The sequence below is a fragment of the Somniosus microcephalus genome, unplaced genomic scaffold (assembly GCF_052327205.1).
Source record: "Somniosus microcephalus isolate GS21.2 unplaced genomic scaffold, FLI_Smic_1.0 unresolved_chr8, whole genome shotgun sequence".
Lineage (NCBI taxonomy): Eukaryota > Metazoa > Chordata > Chondrichthyes > Squaliformes > Somniosidae > Somniosus > Somniosus microcephalus.
Window position 1 is genome coordinate 15,497,268 of NW_028225186.1, and position 21,920 is coordinate 15,519,187.

A 21,920-nucleotide genomic window follows, 5' to 3' on the forward strand; every position below is an offset into this window, starting at 1 on the left:
TCACATCCTGGCCGATCCCACAGAAACTGACCCAATGACCAAATCTTACTGATCACACAGAAACTGACACACTGACAAAATCGTGAGCGAACACAAAGTAACTGACACGCTGACCACAACCTGAGCGAGCTCACAAAGACTGACACAATACCACAACCTGACCGAACTCACAGAAACTGGTCCACTGAACATATCTTGACTGAACTCACAGAATCTGACCCACTGACGAGAAGCTGACCGAGCACACAGTATATGACCCACTGACCACAATCTGACGAAACACACAGAAACTGACCCACTGACCAAAACCTGATCAAACACACAGAAACTGACTCACTGACCGATAATCACTGGAAATGACACACTGACCACAAACTGACCGATAACAGAGTAACTGGCCCACTGACCACAAACTGTCCGAACACAGAGAAACTGACCCATAGACCACAACCTGATGGAGCACACAGAAACTGACACACTGTCATATCCTGTCCAAACACAGAAACTGACACATTGACCACAACCTAATCGAACAAACACTGAATCTGACCCACTGACCACAACCTGGCTGAGCACACAGAAACTCACACACTGACCACAACCTGTCCGAGCACACAGAAACTAACACACTAACAACAGTCTGACCAAACACACAGAAATTTTCCCACTGACTCGATCCTGTCCGAACACACATAAGCTGACCCACTGACCAAAACCTGACGGAACCCACAGAAACTGAACCAATGAGGACAAACTGAATGAACACACATAAATTGACACACTGTCCAAAATCTGACCGAGCACACAAAGAATGAAATTATGACCACAACCAGACCGAACACACAGAAACTGGCCCACTCACGAAAACAAGACCCAACACACAGAAACTGCCACACTGACGACAACCTGAACAAACCCACAGAAACTGGCCCACTGCCCACATTCTGGACAAAAACACAGAGAAACTGACTCACTGACCACAACGTAACAGAACACACAGAAACGGACCCACTGGCCAAATCCTGACCGAACAAACAGAATCTGACCCACAGACCACAATCTGACTGAGCACGCGGAAACTGACCCAACGACATATCCTGACCGAAAAAACATGAATTGACCCACTGACCACGTTCTAACGGAATACAGAGAGGCTGACCCATTGATCACAACCTGTCCGAACAAACACTGAATCTGACGCACTGACCACAACCTGTCCGAGCACACAGAATCTGACTTACAAATAACAGTCTGACCAAACACACAGAAATTGGCCCACTGGCTAGATCCTTTCCGAACAGACATAAACTGACCCACTGACCAAAACCTGACCGAGAACACCGAAACTACCTGTTGTGTATGTAACCTGTTCCACCTTGAGAGCTTAAGCCTGTTCCAACTTAAGAGATGTACTACTTTCTCAGGCTGCTGTAGACGTAATACCGGGGGTGAACACACCGGTATATAAGCACTGTGCAGTAATCTTGTATTCAGTATCGTCCCTACCTCCAACCAGTAAAGACCTTTTTTTTATTGTTACTCATTAGTCTGTGTCTTAATTAACTAAATAATTCACAGACTTAACACTGGCGACGAGTCAGGTTCTTACCCTGCGGCAGTTATTCCACGGCGGTTGAAGAGAGGTTTCAAACCACACCACCCCTTGGAAGCGACAGGCATTAGGACCCTGAAGCCTCCATCAGCTTGTGAACCGGAGTAGAAGACAGGGCTGGGGAAGACAGGTACAGGGCGATAGCGATCGGCAGATAAGGGCCGGGCCGCTTTGAAGTGAGGGGCGCAGCCGGGCCATCGATCGCAACCACCGATAAGGGCCGCACTCGGGCTGAAAGGGCAGCGGCTGCAGAAATTGAAGGCGCGAGAGACGCGGTGCACATCGCGGGCCATCGATCGCGATCGGGAGATAAGGGCTTTGGAGTGCGAGGCACAGCCGGGCCATCGATCGCAAGCACTGATAAGGGCCAGGCCGCTTTCAAGTGCGAGGCGCAGCCGGGCCATCGATCGCATCCGCTGATAAGGGCCGCACTCGGGCGATCGCGGCGAAGATAAGGGCCGCACTCGGGGGCTGAAGGGAGACGGCGTCGGGGGACGGGTGAAGACCGCCAAGCGCGGGAAAACCGCCATTTTGTGGGCGGAGGACGACGGCAAGAGCGGGAAGCCGCCATCTTTGATAACAAGTAAAGAAAATAAAATCTGAGAAATTGCAAATCTACAATGCCTAAACACGGGAATATTAGCACCTTTGATAATGGCCTCGAAGATTGGGCCATATATGTTGAAAGAGTAAAAAATTATTGTAAGGCCAATAAAATTCGTGACCAAGATAAAGCTCTAACATTATTAAATTTAATGGGTGCGAAGACATACGGGCAATTGAAACACCTGTTATCACCAGATGAACCGGCGGATAAGACGTTCGATGAGATTGTTACTGTCCTGAAAGATCATCTAAACCCCGCGCCGCTGATGCTAGCGGAACGATTTAAATTTTACGACAGAAGGCAGCTACAGCATGAAAGCAATGCTGAATATTTGCTGGAATTGCGTAAATTAGCGAAATATTGCCAGTTTGGAACGGGACTGACAGATGCACTACGAGACAAATTTGTGTGTGGTTTATTTAAACAGGATACACAAAAGCGACTGCTCGAGGAGAATGAGCTGACGCTTGAGAAGGCGGTCACTATGGCAGCAGCACACGAAGCCGCAGCGAGAGGCACGGCAGTAATGCAGCTACGGTCACCGGAGCTCAGTGCACACAAATTGGGTGTGAGTTCTGGCAAATGTTATCGTTGTGGAAAGACAACGCATGATCAGAAACAGTGTTGGTTTAAAAACCAAGAATGCAGAACATGTGGTAGGCTTGGACATATAGCTAGAGTATGCAGGTCAGGGAAGAAGACCAGCAACAAGGAGTCACCGCAAGGGAAATACGCAAAGGTACACAAGATGGCCGAACAGGAGTCCGATTCAGACGCTAGCAGTAATGAACTGGCTGGCTTAAGCAGTATTGAACTGGCTAGCTTAAGGGTACTCAAAGTTGGTAAGGGTGCAGACCTCCAGACAATTTGGGTTACTCTTCAGATCGAAGGAGTCCAAGTAAAAATGGAATTGGACACTGGATCGGCATTGTCGGTCATGAATAAGAAAGATTACAGAAGGTTATTCCAACATATTCCCCGACAGGATACGGAGATTATATTGACAACCTACACGGGGCAGAGAGTGTACCCCATCGGGACAATAAAGGTTGCAGTGGCCAACAAGGGCGAAGGAAGTCAAATAATGGACTTATATGTGCTACCGGAGGGAGGTCCACCACTAGTAGGCCGGGAGTGGTTTAGAAACATAAATATGGACTGGCATTCGCTAAAAGCCATAAAGAGTGAGAACTCGGTGCAGATAATCAGCCCAGACTCTAGAACTGATGATGGTAAGACCAACCCATGTGCAAAAGACAAAGTTTCAGCACAGAATTCCACTGAGCAACAACAACATAGTTTAACAGAGAATTCTGAGTCTGTCAAGTCTACTGATATGCACATTTTTGAGGGACACTGGGCTCGAACTCAACTCCATTTCAAACTACAACAGCAATTAGAACAAATGATTCGCCGTTTTGAGCAAGAGATGAATGAAATAAAAAAGTTCTTTGTTACAGAGTGGGAGAATCTGGAAAGTCAACAGAAGCAACTGATGGAGAAAATGGAGCAGGAGCACACCAACCATCTGCGCGAGGAGGCCGAACGAATCAAAGCTGATTCAGGTTCTGAACGTGCGTGCCATAATCTGGTGTCAGAAGAGTTAACGGTCAGCCAACTCCTTCATATGCTGAGGGACAAGACTCTGAAATGGGAAAAACTTGAACACGAGCTGCGATCTTCAAAGGAAAAGGGTTTGGAGCTCTCAAAAGTCATTGAGATGGCTGATGTGACGACACAGACTGAAACGACTGCAACAGAGCAGCCATTGGATGCCAAAAGTACGCTGACTCACGTCAATGTAGAACAACAGACCGCTGAAACAGCTGCTCTGGTAGAGGGATTGCATAGTCCGATCAATCAATCTCCAAAGGAAGTGGAAGTATTAAAATCACAAATGAGGTCACTAGTAAACGACTTGCTGAAAGCCCAGAAAAAGCTGGATGCAGAGGTACACATGAAGAAGTCTCTTCAGGAAAGATGTCTGGATTTGGAACAAGAGCTGGCTAACGTCCAGCTGGGTATGGAGGAAATAGACGACCCTCTCACTGGTCTAGCTCAGGACGACACCGAATATTACCATGACCTGGTGGACGACACCGAATATTACGATGTCCTGTCCTGCCCAGCTTGTAACTTCGACTCCCAAAGTGCAGAAATCATGGAGGAGCACCAAAAGTCTACGGAACATCGGGAGAAGCTGGCTCTACGACGGAAACAGGAGGAAGAGAAGGAGGAACTGCACGTGCAGCTGGCAGCTGTGGCAGCTGACAATGGAGCCCAGAGAGTCTCCACGAAGCAGAAAAGTAAAAGTAAAAACAGAAGATGACCCATCTGAACCATTATCACCTCTACCAGATCACACACGTGGTCCCTCCGAACGGAGCCAAATCAGTTCGGAAGTTCAAGCTGTTAAATCCATGAAAGGACTATTGAATGAGTAACGTGAACCGACTACACCACAGAGATTGAATCTGTGAACTGTTTTCCGCAGAGACTGAATCTGTGATATGTTACGTTAAACATGAAGTTATATATGTATATATGTTATTACGTTATGTTAAATGGGGGGGATGACTATAAAGCTAAGAAGGGAGGAGTGTTGTGTATGTAACCTGTTCCACCTTAAGAGAGCTTAAGCCTGTTCCAACTTAAGAGATGTACTACTTTCTCAGGCTGCTGTAGACGGAATACCGGGGGTGAACACACCGGTATATAAGCACTGTGCAGTAATCTTGTATTCAGTATAGTCCCTACCTCCAACCAGTAAAGACCTGTTTTTATTGTTACTCATTAGTCTGTGTCTTAATTAACTAAATAATTCACAGACTTAACACTACCCAGTGCCCAAAACCTTACTGAACCCACAAAAACTGATCCACTGACCACAACCTGCCTGAATACCCATAAACTGACACATTGGCCACAAACTGACTGAACACACATAAACTGACCCACTGACCACAACCAGTCCAAGCACATAGAATGTGAACCACGGACCACAACCTGCCTGAGCACACAGAAACTGACCCATAGACCACAACCTGACCGAACTCACAGAAACTGACCCAATGACCTCAACCTGACCGAACCAACACAGAAACTGATCCACTGTCCACAAGCTGACTGAACACACAGAAACTGACCCAACGACATATCCTGATGGAAAAAACATGAAATGTATCACTGACCACGTCCTGACCAATCACAGAGAGACTGACTCATTGACTAAAACCTGACCGAATAAGCACTGAATCTGACACACTGACCACAACCTGCCCGAACAAACACTGAATCTGACACACTGACCACAACCTGACCGAACACACAGAAACTTAACCATTGACTACAACCTGGCCAAACACAAATAAACTGACCAACTGAACAAATCCTGACTGAACACACAAAAATTGACCCACAGACCACATACTGACGGAAACGACAGAAACTGATCCATTGATCAGATCTGATCCGAATTCACATAAACTGCCCCAATGACCAAAACCTGATCGAGCACACAGAAACTGACCCACTGCCAACAACCTGACTGAACACACAGAAACTGATCCACTGACCACAACCTGATGGAGCACACAGAAATGACCCACTGACATATCCTGACCGAAACCCAGGAAATGACCCACTGACCACAACCTGTCCTAACACACAGAAACTGACCCATTGACCACAATCTGACCGAGTAAACACAGAATCTGATGCACTGACCACAACCAGACCGAACACACAGAAACTTAGCAGTTGACTACAACCTGGTCAAACACACAGAAAGTGACCAACTGAACAAAGTCTGAACCAACACACAGAAACTGACCCACTGACAAAAACTTGACCGAACACACAGAAATTGACACACTGACCACATACTGCAGAACCGACAGAAACTGATCCACTGACCAGATCTAGTCCGAAGACATATAAACTGACCCAATGACCAAAACCTGACCGAGCACACAGAAACTGACCCACTGCACACAACATGACAGAACACATTAAACTGACCCAATGACAATAACCTGACCGAGTAAACAGAAACTGACCCACTGTCCACAACCTGACTGAACACACATAAACTGACCGAGCACACAGAAAATGCCCCACTGACCACAAAATGAAAGAACGCACATAAACTGGTCCACTGAAAACAACCTGACTGAACACACAGAATCTGACCCACTGACCAAATCATTTCTGATCACACATAAATTGACACACTGTACAAAACCTGACAGAGAACACAAAGACTGAAAAAATGACCACAACTTGGCCGAGCACACAGAAACTGGCCCACTCACCACAACCAGACCGAACACACAGAAACTGACACACTGACCACAACCTGACCAAACCCACAGAAACTGGACAACTGACAACATTCTGGACATAAACACACAGAAACTGACACACTGACCACAACCTTACAGAGCACACAGAAACTGACCTACTGGCCAAATACTGACCGAACACACAGAAACTGACCCACAGACCACCACCTGACTGAGCACACAGAAACTGGCCCAACGACATATCCTGAACAAAAAAAAATGAAATGACCAACTGACCACATCGTGACCAAACACAGAGAGACTGACCATTGAGCACAACCTGATCGAACAAACACTGAATCTGACACATTGACCACAACCTGACCGAACACACAGAAACTTAGCCAATGACTACAACCCTGCGAAACACACAGAAATGACCAACTGAACAAATGCTGACAGAACACACTGACAGAGCCGACAGAAACTGATGCACTGACCAGATCCGGTCAGAACTCACATAAACTGACACAATCACCAAAACCTGATCGAGCACACATAAACTGACCCACTATGCACAACCTGACTGAACACACACAAACTGACACACTGACCACAGCCTGACTGAACACAAAGAAACTGACCCACTGACCACAATCTGACCGAACAAACACTGAAACTGACCACTGACCACAACCTGGCTGAGCACACAGAAGCTCACCCACTGAACACAACATGTACGAGCACACAGAATCTGACTCACTAACAGTCTGACCAAACACACAGAAATTGTCCCACTGAACAGATCCTTTCTGAACACACATAAACTGACCCATTGACCAAAACCTGACCGAGAACACCGAAACTATCCAGTGCCCGCAACCTGACTGAACCCACAAAAACTGATCCACTGACCACAACCTGACTGAACACCCATAAACTGACCCACTGCCCACAAATTGAGTGAAAACACATAAACTGATCCACTGATCACAAGCTGAACGAACACACAGAAACTGGACCACTGACGATATCCTGAATGAACACACATAAACTGACCCACTGACAACAACCAGTCCGAGCACATAGAAAGTGAACCACGGACCACAACCTGCCTGAGCACACAGAAAGTGACCCATAGAACACAACCTGTCCGAACTCACAGAAACTGACCCAATGACCTCAAACTGACCGAACCAACACAGAAACTGACCCACTGATCACAACCTGACTGAGCACACAGAAACTGACCCAAGGACATATCCTGACGGAAAAAACATGAAATGAGTCACGGACCTCATCCTGACCAAACACAGAGAGACGGACCCATTGAATAAAACCTGACCGAACAAACACTGAATCTGACACACTGACCACAACCTGACCGAACAAACACTGAATCTGACACACTGACAACAACCTGACCGAACACACAGAAGCTGTCTTTCATGCCACAACATAACCAAACACACAGAAACTTAACCATTGACTACAACCTGGCCAAACACAAATAAACTGACCAACTGACCAAATCCTGACTGAACACACAGAAACTGACCCACTGACCACAACCTGATGGAGCACACGGAAATGATCCACTGACATATCCTGACCAAATGCACTGACCTCAATCTTTCCTAACACACAGAAGCTGCCCCACTGTCCACAACCTGACTGAACACCCATTAACTGGCACACTGACCACAAACTGACTGAACGCCCCTAAACTGACCCACATTCAACAGTCTGACTGAACACACATAAACTGACCCACTGAACACAACCTGACTGAACATTCAGAAACTGACCCATAGACCACAAGCTGACTCAACACACAGAAACTGACCCATTGACCACAACCTGACCGAAACAACACAGAAATTGACCCATTGACCACAACATGACCGAACCAACACATAAACTGACCCACTGACCACAACCTGACCGAGCACACAGAAGCTGGTCTACCTACCACTACCTAACTGAACACACCAAAATGACCCTTTGACCACAACATGGCCAACACAGAGAAACTGACCAACTGAACAAATCCTGACCGAACACAAAGCAACCGACCCACTGACAACAACATGACCGAGAAAACTATGCACTGATGAAACACACAGAAACTGATCCTTTGACCACAAACTGACTTAACACACTGAAACTGACCCACTGACCACAACCTGATCGAACACACCGATATTGACCCGTTGACTAAAACATGGGCTAACACACAGGAACTGAACAAATCCTGACCGAACACACAGCAAATGCCCCACTGAACACAACCTGACAGAACACAAAGAAACTGACCCACTGACCACAACCTGTCCGAGCACAAAGAAACTGACCAATTAACAATAGTCTGAGCAAACACACAGAAATGGACGCACTGATCAGATGCTGTCCGAACGCACATAAACTGACCCACTGACAAAAACGTTTCCGAGCACACAGATACTGATCCACTGCCCACAACCTGACTGAAAACACAGAAGCTGACACACTGACCAAAACCCAACCGAACAAACAGAAACTGGCCCACTGACCAAATCCTGACCAAACACACAGAAACTGACCCACTGACCACAACCTTTCCGAGCACACAGAAACTGACCCACAGCCTGCAACCTGACTGTGTACACAGAATCTGACCCACTGACATTTCCTGACCGAAAGCACAGGAAATGACCCACTGACCAGAACCTGACCGAACACACAGAAACTAACTCATTGACCACTACCTAACAGAACAAACACTGAAACTGAACCACTGACCAAAGCCTGACCGAGCACACAGAAACAGGTCCAACTACCACAACCTGGCCGAACAGACCGAAATTGACCCATTGACCACAACATGGGCAAACACACAGAAATTGAACAACAGAACAAGTCCTGAATGAACACACAGCAACTGACCCACTGACAGCAACTTAAGTAAAAAAACAGAATCTGACCCATTGGCCACACACTGACAGAACCCACAGAAACTGAACCACTGAACACAAACTGACTGAACACGAAGGTCCCTTACAGTCAGAATCAGGGGAATTTATAATGGGGAGCAAAGAAATGGCAAACCAATTAAATACATATTTTGGTTCTGCCTTCACAAAGGCTGACACAAATAACCTCCCAGAGATGTCGGGGAAAATAGGAACTAATGGCAGGGAGGAACTGAAAGAAATCAGTATTTGTAAGGAAATGGTGTTGGGGAAGTTGACTGGATTGATGGCCGATAAATCCCCAGGGCCTAATAATCTGCATCCTAGGTTACTTAAGGAACTGGCCCTGGAGATAGTAGATGCATTGCTGGTCATCTTCCAGAACTCGATAGACTCTGGAACAGTACCCATGGATTGGATGGTAGCTAATTTTACCCCACTATTCAAAAAAGGTGGTAGAGAAAAAGCAGGGAATTATCCCTGACATCGGTGGTGGGGAAAATTCCAGAGTCCATTATAAAAGATGTAATGGCAGAGCATTTGGAAAGCAGTGACAGTATCGGACAAAATCAACATGGATTTACTAAAGGTAAATTGTGCTTGACTAATCTAATGGAATTTTATGAGGTTGTAACTGGTAAAATAGATAAGGGAGAACCAGTGGATGTGGTGTATTTGGACTTTCAGAAGGCTTTCGATAAGGTCCCTCATAAGAGATTAGCGTGCAAAATTAAGGCACATGGGATTGGGGACAAGGTATTGACTTGGATAGAGAACAGGTTGGCAGATAGCAAGCAAAAAGTTGGAATAAACGGGTCGTTTTCCGAGTGGCAGGCAATGTCTAGTGGGGTACCGCAGGGATCGCTCCTAGGACCCGAGCTGTTCACGATATATATTAATGATCTGGACGAGGGAATTTGATGTAAGATCTCCCAATTTGCAGACGACACAAAGCTGGGTTGGAGGGTGTGCTGTGAGGAGGATGTCGGGAAACTCCAGTACGATTTGGGCAGGTTGGATGATTGGGCAGAAACATGGCAAATGCACTAGAACGTGGATATATGTGAAGTTATCCACTGTGGTGGCAAAAACAGGAAGGCAGATTATTATTTGAAAGGCAATAGATTGGGAGAAGGGGAAGTGCAAAGAGACCTGGGTATTCATGTGCACCAGTCGCTGAAGGTAAGCATGCAGGTGCAGCAGGCGGTTAAGAAGGCAAATGGTACGTTGGCCTTCATAGCGAGAGGTTTCGAGTACAGGAACAAGGATGTCTTGCTGCAGTTGTACAGGGCCTTGGTGAGACAGCACCTTGAGTATTATGTGCGGTTTTGCTCGCCTTATCTGAGGAAGGATGTTTTTGCCATGGAAGGAGTGCAGCGAAGATTCACCAGGCTGATACCTGGGATGGCAGGAATGACGTATGAGGAGATATTGTGTCGATTGGGCTTATACTCACTGGAGTTTAGAAGATTGAGAGGGGATCTCATCGAAACCTATAAAATTCTGTCAGGCCTGGACTGACTAAATGCAAGAAGGATGTTCCTGATGGCCGGGGAGTCCAGGGCTATGGGTCATTATCTAAGGATAAGGGGTGAGTCATTTAGGACTGAGATGAGGAGGAATTTCTTCACCCAGAGAGTGATGAACCAGTGTAATTGTCTGCCACAGACGGCGGTGGAGGCCAGTTCATTAAATATATTCAAGAAGGAGTTGGATATATTTCTTTAGGCTAAAGGGATCAAGGGATATGGGGAGAAGGCAGGGACAGGGTACTGAATTTGGATGATCAGCCATGAACTCTTTGAATGGCGGAGCAGACTCGAGGTGCCGAATGGCTACTCCTGCTCCTATCTTTTATGTTTCTATGTTTCTATGAAACTGACCAACTGAGCACAAACTGACCGAGCACACAGAAACTGCTACACTGGCCACAAAATGAGAGAACACGCATAAACTGATCCACTGAACACAACCTGACCGAAAAAAGAAACTGACCCACTGACCAAAACCTAATGGATCACACGTAAGTTGACACATTGTCCAAAGCCTGACCGAGCACACAAAGACTGACACAATGACCACAACCTGACCGAGCAGACAGAAACTGGGCCACTCACGACGACCAGAACAAACACACAGAAACTGACACACTGACGACACCCTGACCAAACACACAGAAACTGGCCCACTGACCACTTTCTGGACAAAACACACCGAATCTTTCCCACTGACCACAACCTTTCAGAGCACACAGAAACTGACCCACTGTCCAAATCCTGACCGAACACACAGAAACTGACCCACAGATCGCAACCTGACAGCGCACACAGATACTGAAACACTGATCACAACCTAACCGAATGAATATGAAATGACCCACTGACCACATCCTGACGGAACACATAGTGACTGATCCATTGACCACAACCTGACCGAACAAACACTGAATCTGACAAACTGACCACAACCTGACCGAACACACAGAAGCTGTCTTTCATGCCACAACCTAAGCGAACACACAGAAACTTACCCATTGACTGCAACCTTGCCTAACACAAAGAAACTGACCAACTGACTAAATCCTGACTAAACACACAGAAATTGACCCACTAACCACAACCTGACTGAACACACATAAGCTGGCACACTGCCCACAACCTGACTGAACACACAGAAACTGACCCGCTGACCACAACCTGATGGAGCACACGGAAATGACCCACTGACATATCCTGACCGAATGCACTGACCTCAATCTTTCCTAACACAAAGAAACTGACCCATTGACCACAATCTGACGAACACACAGCAGCTGCCCCACTGACCACAACCTGACTGATCACCCATTAACTGGCACACTGACCACTACCTGACTGAACACCCATAAACTGACCCACTTTCCACAGTCTCACTGAACACACATAATCTGACCCACTGACCACAACCTGACTGAGCACAAAGAAACTGACCCATAGAGCACAAACTGACCGAAAAGAAAGAAACTGACCCACTGAACACAACCTGACCGAACATTCAGAAACTGACCCATAGACCACAAGCTAACTGAGCACACAGAAACTGACCCACTGACCACAACCTGACTGAACCAACACAGAAATTGACACATTGACCACAACCTCATCGAACCAACACAGAAACTGACCCACTGACCACAACCTGACCGAGCACACAGAAACTGGTCTACCTACCACTACCTGACTGAACACACCAAACTGAGCCTTTGACCACAACATGGCCTAACACACAGAAACTGACCAACTGAACAAATCCTGACGGAACACAAAGCAACCGACCCACTGACAACAACATGACCGAGAAAACTACGCACCAACGAAATACACAGGAACTGATCCTTTGACCACAAACTGACTTAACACATTGAAACTGACCCAATGACCACAGCCTGATCGAACACACCGATATTGACCCGTTGACTAAAGCATGGGCTAACACACAGAAACTGAACACATACTGCCCGAACACACAGCAAATGCCCCACTGAACACAACCTGACCGAACACACAGAAACTGACCCACTGACCACAACCTGTCCGAGCACAAAGAAACTGACCCATTAACAATAGTCTGAGCAAACACACAGAAATGGACGCACTGACCAGATGCTGTCCGAACGCACATAAACTGACCCACTGACCAAAACGTTTCCGAGCACCCAGAAACTGATCCACTGCCCACAACCTGACTGAAAACACAGAAACTGACACACTGACCACAACCTGTCCGAGCACACAGGAACTGACCCACAGACTGCAACCTGACTGTGTACACAGAATCTGACCCACTGACATTTCCTGACCGAAAGCACAGGAAATGACCCACTGACCAGAACCTGACCGAACACGCAGAAACTAACTCATTGACCACTACCTAACCGAACAAACACTGAAACGGAACCACTGACCACAGCCTGACCGAGCACACAGAAACAGGTCCAACTACCACAACCTGGCTGAACAGACCGAAATTGACCCATTTACCACAACATGGGCAAACACACAGAAATTGAACAACAGAACAAATCCTGAACGAACACACAGCAACTGACCCACTGACAGCAACTTGAATGAAAAAACAGAAGCTGACCCATTGGCCACACACTGACAGAACCCACAGAAACTGAACCACTGAACACAAACTGACTGAACACGTAGGTCCCTTACAGTTAGAATCAGGGGAATTTATAATGGGGAGCAAAGAAATGGCAAACCAATTAAATACATATTTTGGTTCTGCCTTCTCAAAGGAGGACACAAATAACCTCCCAGAGATGTCGGGGAAAATAGGAACTAATGACAGGGAGGAACTGAAAGAAATCAGTATTTGTAAGGAAATGGTGTTGGGGAAGTTGACTGGATTGATGGCCGATAAATCCCCAGTGCCTAATAATCTGCATCCTAGGCTACTTAAGGAACTGGCCCTGGAGATAGTTGATGCATTGCTGGTCATCTTCCAGAACTCGATAGACTCTGGAACAGTACCCATGGATTGGATGGTAGCTAATTTTACCCCACTATTCAAAAATGGTGGTAGAGAAAAAGCAGGGAATTATCCCTGACATCGGTGGTGGGGAAAATTCAAGAGTCCATTATAAAAGATGTAATGGCAGAGCATTTGGAAAGCAGTGACAGTATCGGACAAAATCAACATGGATTTACTAAAGGTAAATCGAGCTTGACTAATTTAATGGAATTTTTTGAGGTTGTAACTGGTAAAATAGATAAGGGAGAACCAGTGGATGTGGTGTATTTGGACTTTCAGAAGGCTTTCGATAAGGTCCCTCATAAGAGATTAGCGTGCAAAATTAAGGCACATGGGATTGGGGACAAGGTATTGACTTGGATAGAGAACAGGTTGGCAGATAGAAAGCAAAAAGTTGGAATAAACGGGTCGTTTTCCGAGCGGCAGGCAATGTCTAGTGGGGTACCGCAGGGATCGCTCCTAGGACCCGAGCTGTTCACGATATATATTAATGATCTGGACGAGGGAATTTGATGTAAGATCTCCAAATTTGCAGACGACACAAAGCTGGGTTGGAGGGTGTGCCGTGAGGAGGATGTCGTGAAACTCCAGTGCGATTTGGGCAGGTTGGATGATTGGGCAGAAACATGGCAAATGCACTATAACGTGGATAAATGTGAAGTTATCCACTGTGGTGGCAAAAACAGGAAGGCAGATTATTATTTGAAAAGCAATAGATTGGAAGAAGGGGAAGTGCAAAGAGACCTGGGTATTCATGTGCACCAGTCGCTGAAGGTAAGCATGCAGGTGCAGCAGGCGGTTAAGAAGGCAAATGGTAACTTGGCCTTCGTAGCGAGAGGTTTCGAGTACAGGAACAAGGATGTCTTGCTGCAGTTGTACAGGGCCTTCGTGAGACAGCCCTTGAGTATTATGTGCAGTTTTGGTCGCCTTATCTGAGGAAGGATGTTTTTGCCATGGAAGGAATGCTGCGAAGATTCACCAGGCTGATACCTGGGATGGCAGGAATGACGTATGAGGAGATATTGTGTCGATTGGGCTTATACTCACTGGAGTTTAGAAGATTGAGAGGGGATCTCATCGAAACCTATAAAATTCTGTCAGGCCTGGACTGACTAAATGCAAGAAGGATGTTCCCGATGGCCGGGGAGTCCAGGGCTATGGGTCATTATCTAAGGATAAGGGGTGAGTCATTTAGGACTGAGATGAGGAGGAATTTCTTCACCCAGAGAGTGATGAACCAGTGTAATTGTCTGCCACAGACGGCGGTGGAGGCCAGTTCATTAAATATATTCAAGAAGGAGTTGGATATATTTCTTTAGGCTAAAGGGATATGGGGAGAAGGCAGGGACAGGGTACTGAATTTGAATGATCAGCCATGAACTCATTGAATGGCGGAGCAGACTCGAGGTGCCGAATGGCTACTCCTGCTCCTATCTTTTATGTTTCTATGTTTCTATGAAACTGACCAACTGAGCACAAACTGACCGAGCACACAGAAACTGCTACATTGGCCACAAAATGAGAAAACACGCATAAACTGATCCACTGAACACAACCTGACCGAAAAAAGAAACTGACCCACTGACCAAAACCTAATGGATCACACGTAAGTTGACACACTGTCCAAAGCCTGACCGAGCACACAAAGACTGACACACTGACCACAACCTGACCGAGCACACAGAAACTGGGCCACTCACGACGACCAGAACAAACACACAGAAACTGACACACTGACGACAACCTGACCAAACACACAGAAACTGGCCCACTGACCACTTCTGGACAAAACACACCGAATCTTTCCCACTGACCACAACCTTTCAGAGCACACAGAAACTGACCCACTGTCCAAATCCTGACGGAACACACAGAAACTGACCCACAGATCACAACCTGACAGCGCACACAGATACTAAAAAAAATAATCACAACCTGATCGAATGAATATGAAATGACCCACTGACCACATCCTGACGGAACACATAGTGACTGACCCATTGACCACAACCGGACCGAACAAACACTGAAACTGACAAACTGACCACAACCTGACCGAACACACAGAAGCTGTCTTTCATGCCACAACCAAAGCGAACACACAGAAACTTACCCATTGACTGCAACCTGGCCAAACACACAGAATCTGACCAACTGGATAAATTCTGACCCAACACACAGAAACTGACCCAATGACAAAAATTTGACCGAACACACAGAAATTGACCCAGTAACCACATACTGACAGAACCGACAGAAACTGATCCACTGACCAGATCTGGTCCGAACTCACGTAAACTACCCAATGACCAAAACCTGACCGAGCAGAGAGAAGCTGAACCACAGCCCACAACCTGACTGAACACACATAAACTGACACACTGACGGCAACCTGAGTGAACACACAGGAACTGACCCAATGTCCACAACTTGATGGAGCACACGAAAAATGACCCACTGACATATCCTGACCGAAAGCACAGGAAATGACTCATTGACCACTACCTGTCCTAAAACAAAGAAACTGACCAATTGAACACAATCTAACCGAACAAGCACTGAAACTGACACACTGACCACAACCTGGCTGTGCACACAGAAACTCTCCCACTGACCACAAAGTGTCCGAGCACAAGGAATCTGACCCACTAACAACAGTCTGACCAAACACACAGAAATTGTCCCACTGACCAGATCCTTTCCAAACACACATAAACTGACCCACTGACCAAAACCTGACCGAGAACACCAAAACTTCACTGTGCCCATAATCTGTTTGAACCCACACAAACTGACCCACTGACCAGAACCTGACTGAAAACACATAAACTGACCACTGCCCATAAACTGACTGAACACACATAAACTGACCCACTGACCACAAGTTAATCGAACACACTGAAACTGGCCCTCTGACCATATCCTGAATGAACACACATAAACTGACCGACTGACCACACACAGTCTGAGCACATAGAAAGTGATCCACAGACCACAACCTGACTGAGCACACAGAAAGTTACCCATAGACAACAACCTAACCAAACACACAGAAACTAACCCACTGACCACAACCTGATCGAGGACACAGAAACTGACCAATGACCACAACCTGACCGAACCAACACAGAAACTGTCCTACCTACCACATTCTGGACAAAAACACACAGAAACTGACCCACAGACCACTACATTTCAGAGCACACAGAAACTGACAAACTGGCCAAATCCTGACCGAACACACAGAAACTGACCCACAGACCACAACCTGACTGAGCGCACAGAAATAGACCCATTGACCACATTCTGACCGAATAAACATGAAATGACCCACTGACCAAATCCTGACGGAACACAGAGAGGCTGATCAATTGAGCACAACCTCACCGAACAAACACTGAATCTGACACACTGACCACAACCTGACTGAACACACAGAAACTTACCCATTGACTGCAACCTGGCCAAACACACAGAACGTGACCAACTGAACAAATCCTGACCCAACACACAGAAACTGACCCACTGATAAAAACCTGACCGAACACACAGAAATTGACACACTGACCACATACTGATGGAACCGACAGAAACTGAGCTACGGACCAGATCCGGTCCAAACACTCATAAACTGACCTAATGACCAAAGCCTGACCGAGCACACAGAAACTGATCCTTTGACCACAAACTGACTTAACACACTGAAACTGACCCACTGACCACAACCTGACCAAACACACCGATATTGACCCGTTGACCACAACATGGCCTAACACACAGAAACTGAACAAATCCTGACCGAACACACAGCATCTGCCCCACTGAGCACAACCTGAATGAACACACAGAAACTGACCCACTGACCACAACCTGTCCGAGCACACAGAAACTGACCCATTAACTATAGTCTGACCAAACACACAGAAATGGACCCACTGACCAGATCCTGTCCGAACACACAAACTGACCCACTGACCAAAAACGTTCCGAGCACACAGAAACTGATCCATTGCCCACAACCTGACTGAAAACACAGAAAAGTACACACTGACCAAAACCCGACCGAACACCCAGAAACTGGCCCACTGACCAAATCCTGACCAGACACACAGAAACTGACCCACTGACCGCAACCTGTCTGAGCACACAGAATCTGACCCACATATTCCATTTTCTGGTAGCTACATTTTACTTTTGACTTTTGTTAATACAAGCGGGGAAAGTGCGTTAACATAAAAAAACAAAATGCAGCAGATGCTGGATCTGGAATTGTTGATTAAATGCTGGAAACACCCCGAAGGTCCTGGAACATCTGTGGGCAGAGAAACACAGGGTTAACCTTTCAGGTCCATGAGCTCTCGGCATTCAATAAGTTCATGGCTGATGAGACCTTCGACACAACGCCACATTGCCGCTTGCTCCCCATAACCCTTGACTCCCCTGTAGCTCAAATATATGTCTATCACCGCCAGACATACAGAGCGAGAGCCTCCGTTTGATGTCTTACAGAATGGCCCGAGGGATAAGTGACTTCAGTTATGTTGATAGTGTGGAGAAGCTGGGATTGCTTTCATCAGAAGGCTAAGAGGAAATTTAATACAGGCTTGCAAAATTGCAAGGGGTTTTGATAGAGGGAATAAAGAGAAACGCTTTCCAGTGGCAGGAGGAATGGTAACCAGAGGACACCGATTGAAGATAACCGGCAAAAGAATGAGCATGGGAGATTTGTCTTACACAGCAAGGGGTAAGGCCTAATGAATATCGTAATGCTCAGGATAAGTTATCACGGAGCAGGCACTCTCTCATTCCAGTCTTGCACACGTTGCTAATGTGGCATTTTTCACACTGGCAATGAGTTGAATGATAGCCGTGCTGTGATCAGCTAAATTTGTGAGGGAGTTGCAGTCGGCAAGAAAATACATGGAAGAGGGATAATAACCGTGACTGTTCTGACACTGTGAGGTACAGTTAAATGTGGGTATGCAAACATTTAATATATCTTGTTCCCAATGTCATTTCCTGCTGACTTTGAAACAACAGGCAATTTGCAGAGGCAAGGAACTGAATGTTGCACCTCTGTACCGAATGATGCGTTGCGTTAACAGCTGAAATCTGTTTCCTCTGTGCTTTTCTCAGAGACACACACAGTCAGAGAAAAGCCGTCGGGATATTGAATAATCACCACTAAAATATCAAGGACAATGTAAACGAAACAGTAATGCAGTGCTTGAGACAAAGAGTCAAACACATACACGAACACCAGTGTGTGCTAAATTTGTGTGGGTATGTCTCAAATATCCATCTGATTCTTGGAGGCTTGCAGCACAGTGTGAGGCCATTCGGCCAATCGTGCCAGTGCTGTCTCCTTGAAAGAGCATTCGGGCTTACTCCCGCTGTTATCTGCATTTCTCTTTTCTCTCTCCTTCCACAGTGCCCTTACAAAGACAAACAGAAGGAGAACACTATGCTAACGAGGAATTCATACATGAAGTTGTTATACAGTTCTTTACCGTTTCTAATTATTTTAGTTCATCTTTTTCTGCTCAACTTTTCCAAGGATCACTTTAAGGTGCTGCCCAAAGGTTTAAAAGTGGGGATGTTAAAGTTCCTCTTCGTCGGGAGATTGAACCCCGGTCTACCCGCGTGACAAGCAGGGATACTCTCCACTATACTAACGAGGAAGTAAACAATGCAAGCTCTGTCAGAGTAAGAATCGAGCCTGTTACACCGGAACAGGATGCCAGTCAGCCCCTCAAACCTGTTGCACAGGAATAGGAGGAGGACCTTCATTCCCTTGACCCAGTTGCAGAGGTACAGCTAATATATTATTAATGCTTCATGTGATGTGTTTGCTATGAAATAAATGGTAAAAAAAATTAACCTGCATTGACCGGAAATCGAACCAAAGAATCCCACGGGGCAGGCAACAATTCTACTCCTGAACCACCAACGCACGCAAGTACAACAGAGTTCATTTTCTGGTAGCTACAATTTGTTTTTGAATTTTGTTAATACAAGCGGGGACACTGCATTAACATAAAAAGCAAAATGCAGCAGATGCTGGATCTGGAATTGTTGAATAAATGCTGGAAACAGTCCATAGTTCCGTGAACATCTGTGGACAGAGAAACACAGGGTTAACCTTTCAGGTCCATGACCTCTCGGCAGAGCTAAGATTTTGCAGCTTTGTAGGTCCCGTGTGAGTTTCCTTCCAAAGTTATTCAGCTGCTCAAAAATTACATGATTATGAAAATAACCTTCCCCAAGAAGAATAAATAGGAGCAGGATTGGGCCATTCGGCCCCTCGAGCCTGCCCCGCCATTCAATAAGTTCATGGCTGATGAGATTTTGGACACAACGCCACTTTGCCACCCGCTCCCCATAACCCTTGACTCCCCTGTAGCTCAAATACATGTCTATCTCTGCCAGACATACAGAGTGAGAGCCTCCGTTTGACGTCTTACAGAATGGCCCGAGGGATAAGCGACTTCAGTTATGTTGATCGTGTGGAGAAGCTGGGATTGCTTTCCTCAGAAGGCTAAGAGGAAATTTAATAGAGGCTTGCAAAATTACAAGGGGTTTTGATAGAGGGAATAAGGAGAAACGCTTTCCAGTGGCAGGAGGGATGGTAACCAGAGGACACCGATTGAAGATAACCGGCAAAAGAACCAGCATGGGGAGAATTGTCTTACGCAGCAAGGGGTAAGGCCTAATGAATATCTTAATGCTCAGGATAAGTTATCACGGTCCACTTACTATCTCATTCCAGGCTTGCATACCAAGTTAATGTGGCATTGTTCATACTGGCAATTAGTTGATTGCTAGCCGTGCTGTGATCAGCTAAGTTTATTAGGGAGTTGCAGTCGGCAAGAAAATACATGGAATAACCGTGACTGTTCTGACACTGTGAGGTACAGTTAAATGTGGGCATATAAACATTTAAAGTGTCTTGTTCCCAATGTCATTTCCTGCTGAATTTGAAAGAACAGGCATTTTACAGAAGGCAAGGAACTGACACAGGGATTTCCTAAACTGGCAAAGTGTGCTCATTCACTGACACAGGGAGCGGCTTCACTGACACACGGAGCTCCTACTCTGTAACAGGGCGTTCTTGCACAGACGCAGGGAGATCCTACACTGACACAGGCAGCAACTACTCCGACTCAGGAGCTCCTACACTGACACAGGTTGCCCTTACACAGAGAGAGTGAGCACCTGCACTGACACAGGGAGCCCTTACACCGACACAGCGAGCTCCTTCACTGACTCAGGGAGCCCCTGCGCCAACAAAGTAGCACCTACACCAACACAAGAGCTCCTACACTGACACAGGATGCTCATACACTAACATAGGGAGCCCCTACACCGACACAGTGAGCCCCTACACCGACACACTGAGCTCCTACACTGACACAGGGTGCACTTACACCGAGACATTGAACTCCAACACTGACACAGGGAGCCCCTACACAGACACAGTGAGCTCCTACACTGACACAGGGAGCCCCTACACAGACACAGTGAGCTCCTACACTGACACGGAGTTCCTACACGAACAAATGAGCTCCTGCACTGACACAGGGAGCCCTTACACCGAGACAGTGACCTCCTACACTTACACAGGGAGCCCCTACACCGAAAGAGGGAGCTCCTACACTGACTCAGGGAGCCACTACACCAACACAGGAGCCCCTTCACCAACACAGGAGCCCCTTCACCAACACAGAAGCTCCTACTCTGAAACAGGGAATTCTTGCACAGACACAGGAGATCCTACACTGACACATGCAGCACCTACACCGACACACGAGCTCCTACACTGACACAGGGAGCCTTTTCACCGAGACAGTGATCTCCTACACTGACACTGGAGCCCCTACACCGACACATTGTGATCCTTCACTGACTCAGGGAGCCCCTACACCGACACAGGAGCTCCTACACTG